The 10,337-nt window shown below is 40.7% G+C and overlaps 1 pseudogene; it reads right to left on the reverse strand.

The window, feature by feature from the left end:
- Window positions 1-2,565, reverse strand: part of LOC114640359 — a 5,613-nt pseudogene extending 3,048 nt beyond the window's left edge.
- Between the last annotated feature and the right edge of the window lie 7,772 nt (window positions 2,566-10,337).

The following is a 10,337-nucleotide window of genomic DNA, read 5'->3' on the forward strand; positions in this document are numbered from 1 at the left end:
TTCTCTCTCTCTCTCTCTCTCTCTCTCTCTCTCTCTCTCTCTCTCTCCTCTCTCTTTCTGTGAATATGGGTAAAGCCTGGAAAACTAAAGATGAGACCAACAGAGTGACAAAAGGCCGATGAGGAAGAATGGAGTGTCCAAGGACATATAGGACATGATGTGAATATAGAGATGACATGAGGACTTAGAGATGAAATGAGACTAGTGAGGTACAAGGGAAGACTAGCGGTAGTAGGAGAGTAGGGGAGAGGAGGATGGAATATCTACTAAAAACAATTTGCTCAAAAGTGCCACAACGATACATAACACAATGTTTCTTGACTTAAAAAATAAAATAAATAATGTAAGAAAAGCAAGTCAGTTAATAAAAGAGAGTGAAGTCATTAATGTTTCTGCCTTCAAGAAAGAGTTAATTTAGTTCAGTCTACCCTTCAGGAGGACCCAGGTCTTCCCAGTACCTACATCACTGCTCACAGCCTTTTGTAACTCCAGGTCTAGAGAGTCTGATGCCTTCTCCTGGTCTTCATGGGCATTGTATACATGGTATAAAGATATACATGTAGACAGAACACTCAAACACATAAAAATAAATCTTTAATGTAGTTCTGCGGAGTTAACTAGCTCTTGGGAAAGCAGACTGTTAAAGCAGGGCTACTACATGCACTCGGCTTTCTCTACAGTCATTTCCCTTCTTGCAACTCTACCATATTGTAATATAGCCAATCAGAGTCTACCTTGAATCCAAATTAATGAGAACATCTGATTTGGAGCTGTCAGACTCCCAAGCTCTTATCTCAGTAAGCTTCCTTTATAAAGTGCCAGCTTCATATACTATTTTCTTTAGTTTTTGTTTTGTCACACCAGAAAAACAGACTTTGTTCCATACTGAAAACATCATTCCATTAATACTTTAAACAATATATTTAAGGCATAGAATGCAGTATGTAGGTGAGAACTGTCTAATCCCTTCATATATCATAATTTCCTGGTGCCTTTTTATGATTCATCATTCTATTTTCTCCTCAAATGCAATGGTAATTCTTTTGTAAGTTAAATGGCATTTTTTTTAATTCTCCCGAGGAATGAGCTAATTTTAAGCCTTTTATGGAAAAGGCTTAATTTTAATTTCTGGATGTCTATAAGATTTTCTTCTATGTCTTTTGTGTTCACTCTGTGAACATAGGCACTGGAGTTCAAGCCCTAGAATCATTATTTTAAAATTTGGGCATGGTATTTGTAATTACAATGCTAAGAAACAGAGATAGGCAGAACCTTGGGACTTGCTAGCTGCCCAATCTAGTTTGTTTGGAGAACTCCAGGCCAGTGAGACACCTTGACTCAAAAAACAGTGTGGATAAAAATGATGTCTGAGATTGTCCTCTTGCCTTCACATGCATATGCACAAATATGTACACTCATTTGCTAATTCCTGTACATGAACACATATACATGTACCCCCCCAACACACACAGAGGGAGATATGTTATATTCTTTCATCTGAGCATTCATACACATAAAATAAATGATTTTGTTTTCCCATTAAAAGGAAACTTTCTGCTCATACTATTTGTGCATCCATACAACAAGATATCATGAAGGTCTTCCTCCACTACCTTATTCAACCATTCCGATGGAGATTTGAGTGTACAAGGCTTGAGTGTATTGGCCCTGCTATTTGTAATAACATCTGTGGAAAGTAATGGGTATGTGTTTCATGAATTGCAATGCCAACACAAAAAGGGCTTCAGTTACCTTATAGACATGATGGATACCTTCAAACTTATGTTATATGAAAAACAAGTAGTCCTCATTCCTATGTGGATTTTAGGATGATTGTGAACTACTGGCAGAAAAGGCCTATGACTTTATACATCCTTTTGGTCTAGGTCTGTTTAGGGACATCGGTAAAAAGCCTTCAGTGAAGCGAGGGAAATCTCTCTTTCCAGGAGGGACATCTACTAAGGAGCACCCAGCACCCAACACCCATAGATCTCATAATATAGAATTCATACATTATGATTTTTAGAGTAGAAGATTCATAAACAAATGAATGTGATGTCATAGTAGCTGCCTGTGTGGAGAAGTATATCGAATGATGAATATGACACTCATGATCCACTGGGTGCCATGATACAATAAGAAAATACTATATGAATAGTGTTAAATAAACAAGAAGATTTTTAAAAAATGTGTTCAATAGACTACCCAGGAGAAGCCCTACAGCCACATATCGCTTCAGCCCCTATTTTGAATACAATGCAGACTTACTCATTCCAGAAGCCAGGCTCAGTCACTTTGATTCTGTAGTTCCACCCTTCCAGTCCTTCAAGGTGGCCGGCCGGTTAAGGTATTTGCCCTCTACCATACCTTCCAGTAAGAATCCTGCCTGTGTTAGTTGAATACAATCTGTCCAATGATCCACATGCTCTACACAGACTGTATGGGTGTCTGTGTGCTCACCTGTTCATCTGTAGCCATCTTTGTAGGAAGACATAGGATGTTGAAGACAAGAGACACAGTAACATCTGTGAGGAAAACAAGTTTCCCAGGAGGGAGCATGGCCATGTTTGAACATTTGGACATTAGGTTATTCACTATGATACAGAAAACCCCATCAAGCACATGCTGTGAATACCAGTGACCATCAGGAATAAAAAGACTGTAAGACCAAGCTAAAGGGAAAATACAGTCCCAGCCTGCTAGCACCTGCATTCAACAATAATCAAGATTTTTGTAATACTTTAAAAAATCTCTCCTGTTTGTTTGTTTTTCATACATTTTAAAGTAATCTCATACTTTCTGTCAAACTTTTCTTTAAACACTGAAGTCTGTGTCTAAATGAGTTTCTTACATTACCACTATCACACCTGATAAACAATAAAACCATTGGTATCAGGAAATACTCAAAGTTCTAATCTGGATTCTCTGAATATCTCCAAGTGTCTTTTGCCTTGGCTGTCTGACTTCCCACATGCTCGTTCTTTCTCACAAGAGCCTCTAGTCCAGGGACGCCTCACACTCCCTTGGTCTTTTGCTTTATGACATCTGGCAATCTTATAAATGTCTGTACTCAGTTTTGTAGCCTTTTGTCAACTAGCTTATCCTCCCCATCACCTGCACCTTCTATAAATGGTTAGCTTTAAAGGGTCAAATAGATTTCCCGTCACCATTTTTCGCAAATCTATCAGGTTGGGCTGCAAGCCTCCCACTGTGTCATATCAAGAAGCAGAACATCTGGATGAGTGGTTGGGAACACCATGTTGAAGAATATTCCTTCTCTAGCTAACACAAGGGTTCTATTGCTGGAGTTATTGCCAGACTGAGCTTGCTCTTCACAGGCTGTTTTTTTTGTCTAATGATGACAGCCATTGCACACCATTGCCCAATCAGCTCATAAAATTACAACTCCACTAACCCAAGTTTTCATGGTTAAGTAATCCTTTTGCTCATTGTCTGGATTGCTTTTTTAAGGTACAGAATTCTCTTCAGTCCCATTAAGATGCTGAACATGTTTTTCAAATATGTTATCTGCATTTGGTCTTTGTCTCTTTTATAGGGAGAGATTCCTTCTATAAAGTTTTTTTTTTTTATTGTTGCTGTTGTTTGCTTTTGTGTTGGAACTATAGAAGTTTATTAAATGACTGTGATTTTATTTTTTACTTTATTACTCAAGCAAAGACAAATAAATCTTTCTTTTCAGGTTTGGACTCCAGTCTTACATGAACGATAGACAAATGTGGCAAGCACAAAAGTTACAGTTAGAAAGTGAGGAAAGTAAATTCAAACTGTCTGTAGGCTGAGAGTTTCTACTCCTTATAGACTCTGGGGACAGCCCTGGCTTCTCGCTCCTGAATGTTAAGCACGAAGTCCTCCATATACCTCCTCAAGTCTTACAGTTTAGACAAGAAAACATTCACAGAAATGTGAGGGCATGCAGTACAACAATCAGAATATGTGTCAAAACAGCAAAACTATATGGGTACAATAAGTTCTGTTGCTGACTTAGCCATTTAAATGTCTCGTAGATATCTTTTTCCCATTCCCAGATCTACTGGGATATTTCAAATTTCTTCTCTGTTGTAGTAATATGAACTTTCACTATGGAAGAGGGGGTCTTCATTAATTCCTTTACGTATTTCCATCCCTCACTGTGGTGGGTTGATTAAGAATACCTCCTATAGGCTCATAGATTTGAATATTTGGTACCCAGGGAGTGGCATTATTAGGAGGTGTGGCTATAGAGTAGGTATAGCTTTGCAGGAGGAGATATGTGATTAGGGCGTGGCCTTTGAGGTCTCAGAAATACAAACAGTTCTCTTTCTACTCTCTGAAGATCAAGATGTAGAACTCTTAGTTCCTTCTCTAGTACCATGTCTGCCCACAGTGAGAATTTGGGTTTCTTAAAAACACAGTTATGTAATATGTTTATGTTTTTGTTTTAATTCCAGGTGTGGGAGGAGTATGACTTTTGCCAATTGCAGATAGTTTATATTTGGAATTATGGGGAATCTAGAAAGGGGATAAATGCGAGAGCCCAGAGAGGATATGTGGCAGGTGGTCTCTGCTGCTCCTGGTCCCTGTTACTGTGTTTGCTTTTGCTGGATTGCTGAATAGCTAGATTGCTGTATAGCTGAACTGCTAGATTGCTGGACTGATGGATTGCTGGGTTGCAGGTTATCTGGATTGCTGGATTTATGGTTGGAGATATCCTAAAAACAGAGATTGGACTTGCCCCAAGGAACTTGACAGTCCTAATCAGCAGGAAGTAGTCCAAAGAGGTCTACACCCCCTTTCCTCTCTAACTTTCTTTCTCTCCTACATAGTGTTGGGGGTTTGGAAGAGATTGGGTGGAATAAGAGTTGGAAGGATGATAGATACAAGAACCCAATAAAGTAGTGAAACAGTATGCTTACATCTGCCATAGTGTTGCCATATTTCCTGCCATGATTACAATATGCTAAACCTAAGCCCCAATTAAGTGCTTTCCTTTTTAAGAGTTGCTGTAGTTATAGTGTGTGATGATTTGTATATGCGTGACCCAGGGAGTGATACTATTTGAAGGTGTGGCCTTGTTGGAGGAAGTGTGTCACTGTGGGCCTGGGCTTTAAGACCCTTGTCCTAGCTACCTGGATGTTAGTCTTTCACTAGGAATCTTCAGATGAAGATGTAGAGCTCCTCCTGCACCATGCCTGCCTGGATGCTGCCATGTTCCCACCTTAATGATAATGCACTGAACCTCTGAACCTGTAAGCCAGCCCAGTTAAATGTTGTCTTTATAAGACATTAAGAGTTGCCTTGGTCATGGTGTCAGTTCACAGCAATAAAACCCTAACTAAGATATAGTGTCTCTTCGCACCAATAAAACCCTAACTAAAACACTCATCAGGTTTAGAAAATCTTTAGCGGTTCTATTCTTCTTTCCAAAAAGCAGTGTCCTTGGAGAGAAGACAGGGCTCACTTCTTAAGTCAGGTTCCTCCCTGTCTCTTTCTTCGTGGTTTCTAAATACTCTCTAGCTTGTTTTGTGACACTAAAGATCAAATCCTGAACCTAAAGTTTGCCAGGAACTGTTCTACGATTTATGTACAACTATAGCCCCAATCTTTTATGTAATATAATTTCTATTTCCAATAGCTCTCAATATGAATTCTGTTTCATATCAGTAATCAATATCACCTGTTAATTAAAAGATATTCTATTTATAGTCGTGAGACATCTTTAAACCATTCATAAGAGGGAAACACAGATTTCACCAGGGTAAACTTCTGAATCCCCTCTCTCTCACAATACAGTACCTGGAAAACATTCTTCTCTGGGTCTTTTTCTCCTGAGGACCCACCCTATAAACCTATTTAATTTCAACTCCTGGCACCTATTTCAGAAAGTTCCATTCATTATATTACTTCATGGTATAAATGCAGTTGGTGGATATACAAATCCGGAAGTTGTGTGACCCACCCAGTCAATCAAAGCTGGGCATGCACAAACCCCTCAAGGAGAAGATATTTGAAAGGAAACCTATTTAAAACCCCTGCTGGAGGGTGAACTTGAGAAGTGGAAATTGCATGAGCTTGGCATCTATCTTCCTTCTCTGATTTCAGTTTTGCCGAGCCTCTGACTTCTCATTTATAGAATGATAATAACAACATTGCTCTGGGTGTTACTGAAGAGCCACAACTAAATGTTCACCCAAATCTCTACACCGTAGTAGCTTTCAAAATTTCTCATTTGCAAATCATTTATTAGAATCTGCTTTCCACTGTGAAACTGGCTCAGAAGAGTAACTGTGAGAACCTGATAAACTTGTACTTTAAGGACTTTGCATTACTGTGCTAATGCTGTGACAAGCCTGTGAGACTGGTATTATTATTGTTCCTACACAGCTGAATGGAGACCTTCCACACAGCCTATTAAGGGGCCACCACAGCAAAGAGGTTCATTTCTTTTGTTGGACAGAGACACAAAGGCACCCCAGGAAGGGAAAGCTGTGGATGAGGCAGCTTCCATTACTCTACTGGTTTTGAGGATCAGATGGTGGTCTATATGGATGGTTTGTTCTGGAAGTGTCTGGTTTTCTCTGGCTGTTCTAAGGTGTGAAGAAACTGAGGCAGCTGGCACTTATTGCACATGACTGCCTTGTGCATGAACCACAGAGGTTTGATTTCTTGGTTGTCAGGGAGCTGGAAAGTTAGCATTCCTGTGTTATATTCATTCTGGCCATGTACACTTTGTCCCTCACTCATTCTACTGCCTTGGGCTCTTTGTACCTCCATTCCCTCCACTGTAAGGATGACATGGTAAGGATGACAGACTAGGTAGACAATGGCTTCAGACCCAGAGTTCCAAACAGAGGTCAGGTGCACAAGCGGACAGCACTTACTTCTGTCTGATGTGGTTTCACTCATTGCCTCCCCTTGCAGAATGTAGGAGCTACATCAAGGGGCTTTGCTCCCTTTACCTTCTTTTCCCATATCTAGAAGAAGAGAATTAGGAAGACAGCAACAACAAACCAAAAGCCAGTTCTCTGATAAGAGTCTTTATAGGAACCAAGCAGAAAATGGTTGTAAAGTAACTGGCACAGACAAGACCTACTAAATATGGATTTTATAGTTTTTGAGAGAACAAGCATACATTTGTAAAAAAAAAAAAAGCTACATATAAAAGTACAGGCACTGGTGACTGGACAGGTAGTTGATAAGTTATATCTCCATATCTTTTGGTTGCTGTTTGCTTTTAACAAAGAGATTGGAGATAGGATATTTGCCTGAAACATCTTCCAGACAGCTCTCCTCTGAGTAAGGTGTTATGGATGTATCTGCTCCCTCCTAATTATAGTAAAATGTCTGAGGCCTTGTACATTATTTCTCTAATTTCTTTTCATTGAGATTGCTACAGCTCCAAGTTCTTTCTGCTGTTTTTCTTTTCCTGGCAGCCCCCACAGTGGCATCTGCTTTCTATTTACAGAGCCAAACCCACAGACAGTAAGCTGGTCTGATTAATCAGAAATTGTCATGGGAGGATAGACTCTTTCCCTCCCATCCCTGAACACAACAGTGGAGCTTTTACATTCAGCTCATGTCCCCCAAATTAAAGCATTTGGCCTTCACAGTTGGTGTATTTCAGGCCCATTCAGAAGCTGGTACCATGCCTGATGGAATTCCTGGTTACTGGTGTAGATTCCTGAATTGTGTTGGGGAGTGAATGGCCCAAATCCAATTTTGAAGAAGTGTAAGCCAAGCCAATGGGAGGGTTGAAATGAAGGTGCCTTTGAATAATATTCCTGAGGAAGCAGCACCAGCTTGGAAGGTTGGAGACCTCTGGGGAATAAAGGCTGAAACCTAGCATGTTATTCACAATAGAGACCTGCTTCTGGTACTGCTCATATCTGTCATGCAAACTATGGATGGACTGAAACCTTAGAGAGGACATTGTTCAGTCACAGGGGTTACACTATTTTAAAGGAATAACAAATACAAAGTGTGTTGATAAGACTCTAGCCATCTCAAAAGCAGATTGCTTTTTTTTTCTCTAATAAATATCCAACCAAATAGTGTACTGATCCCCTAGTTGTAATTCAGTGGAGCATAGATTTAGCTGAAGTGATTGCCAAAACTCGGGTCTTAATGACTGCAGAGATCATGCCTCTGACTCTCAGCTGCTGCAGTCCAGATGTTCCCTGACCTCTTGTAATCCTGTCCTGAAGGTGGCTGGGCAGGATGCTGAGTGAGGAGGATCTTTGAATTGCACTGAGCTGTGTGTGCACTTGAGGCTATTCAACAATTTTTTGACATTTGATATGTGTGTGGGGTTTAGAGATGGGGAATTGCCTAGGTTTCAACATGAACTTAGAACAATTCTCGATTACTGTGGGCTATGGCGCACTAGCCTTGAGGAAATTATCTGACCAACAATCAGGGATGAAAATAATGTGTCTTCTCTTTTGTGTTCTCGAATTCTCACCACAATCCAAAATTAACTAACTCTCCTGAGCCATTCAGCAATCAAATGGCAAGCTACAAAGTCAGGTCTGGTGTGTTTCCAGAGCAACTATCTCTCTTAACTACGTCACATGGAACTGAGAAATCTGAAAAGAGATACCCAATCTGCTCAAAAAAATCAAAAAATTTAAACTCTTGGCTACAGAGCTGCCAAAAAGAGGGGCTGGCAGGGGCGGGGCTGGCAGGGGCGGGGCTGGCAGGGGCGGGGCTGGCAGGGGCGGGGCTGGCAGGGGCGGGGCTGGCAAGGACAGGGCTGGCAGGGGTGGATGGGTGCTGACAGAAAGCACTCTCTTTGGCCCTTAATGTATTATCTTTTACTATTTCTACTTTGGCTTCTTCTCTTGCTATTATGCCACCACCAACCACTTACCTATATTGGTGACCCTTGTGAGCTCATGAGCAGAGGAATGTTCGTTTTCTTCTTTCTGGACTCTGAAAATCATGGCAGAGAGTCTACATACATGTTTTTGCGTAGAAATTCAGATGCAAAGAGGTCTCCTCCTGAAGGAAGGCCAGCAAGTTGTCCTCCAATTGGGTTTGCAAAGAGAAGATTACATTGCCCCACTCCTCCAAACTCCAAACTCATTAGCTATTTGCTTGACCTTAGACGTGACAGAAACAACTACTACTAGGATATTAGAGTGGCCTTGTCCTTCAAGAAAATGCCTTCCTTCACAAATCTGCATGGCTTATTTTTCTGTCTTCTTCAACTCTTCTTCATTTAAATATTGACCTATTTTTAAAAAGTTTCTACATTTATTTGTTTTCACAATGTGTGTGTCTGTGTGTGTCCGTGTATGTGCCCATGGGTCCATGAGTGTGCATTTGTGTAGGGGTGCATGTGTGCCACAATGTGAGTGTGGTGGTGAGAGGACAATTTGCAGGAGTCATTTCTTCCTTTATCATGTGAACACAGGGGATTGGTGACTTCAGGTTTGGAGGCAAGCCCTTTTACCTCACAAGTCCTAAAACTTACATGCCATATAATTTCTACGGCCTTTGGCTATACTCAAGCATGCTATCAAAGAGAACTTCCATGATCTCCTGGTCATAGATCTCCCATTCCACATGCATGTTAGTTCACATTACTCTATCAGTTCCTATGGCACCGTGTAAAGCAAAAGTCCTTGTGTGTTATGTTAACAGATTATCACTTCTTTCTCATTAAACAACTCCCCTCTAAAGGAAGAGATCTTGGTCCGTTTGCTCGCTTTACATACTTCATGTACCCCAAACAATACCTGACACATAGTAGATGACAAATATTTAATAAATTGATTGGGTAAATACACTGACACAGCCTTTGGGATTGCTTTCAAGTTATATCTCTATTTTGACATAAGCATGACATTTAGTCAGGAGATACTATACACACAAAATACAGAGGACGGGTTGTTTGGAGACATGAAGAGTAGCCTGTGAATTTTGTGTAAACTGACAGTATGACCTCTAGCTTGGTTCAGTTAGGAGAGGTGGCATCCTTACAAAGGGATCCATTTGTGACCCTCCCTGATGTTCCACACCAGATGTATAAACTGACAGCATTACCACCCCATGGTATGGTTAAAGGGAAGGTTTTTATTTCAGATATAAGAGAGAAGATGAGAAAACAGTCAGGGGCATATGGAAGAATCCAGAGCAGAGAGAGGAGAGAGAGGAAGACATAAACAGAACACAGCCAGAAGGCTAGACATGGCCAGGGCAATCTGTGACAGAGGGAGAATAGTAAGCGATGAAGAATAGAGGAAAGACAGTGAGAAAAGCAGAGGCACAGGAGGGGGAGGGAGGGAGTGGGAGAGAGAGAGAGAGAGAGAGAGAGAGAGAGAGAGAGAGAGAGAGAG

Source organism: Grammomys surdaster, unplaced genomic scaffold (genome assembly GCF_004785775.1).
Source record: "Grammomys surdaster isolate TR1022 unplaced genomic scaffold, NIH_TR_1.0 125807, whole genome shotgun sequence".
Classification (NCBI taxonomy): Eukaryota; Metazoa; Chordata; class Mammalia; order Rodentia; family Muridae; genus Grammomys; species Grammomys surdaster.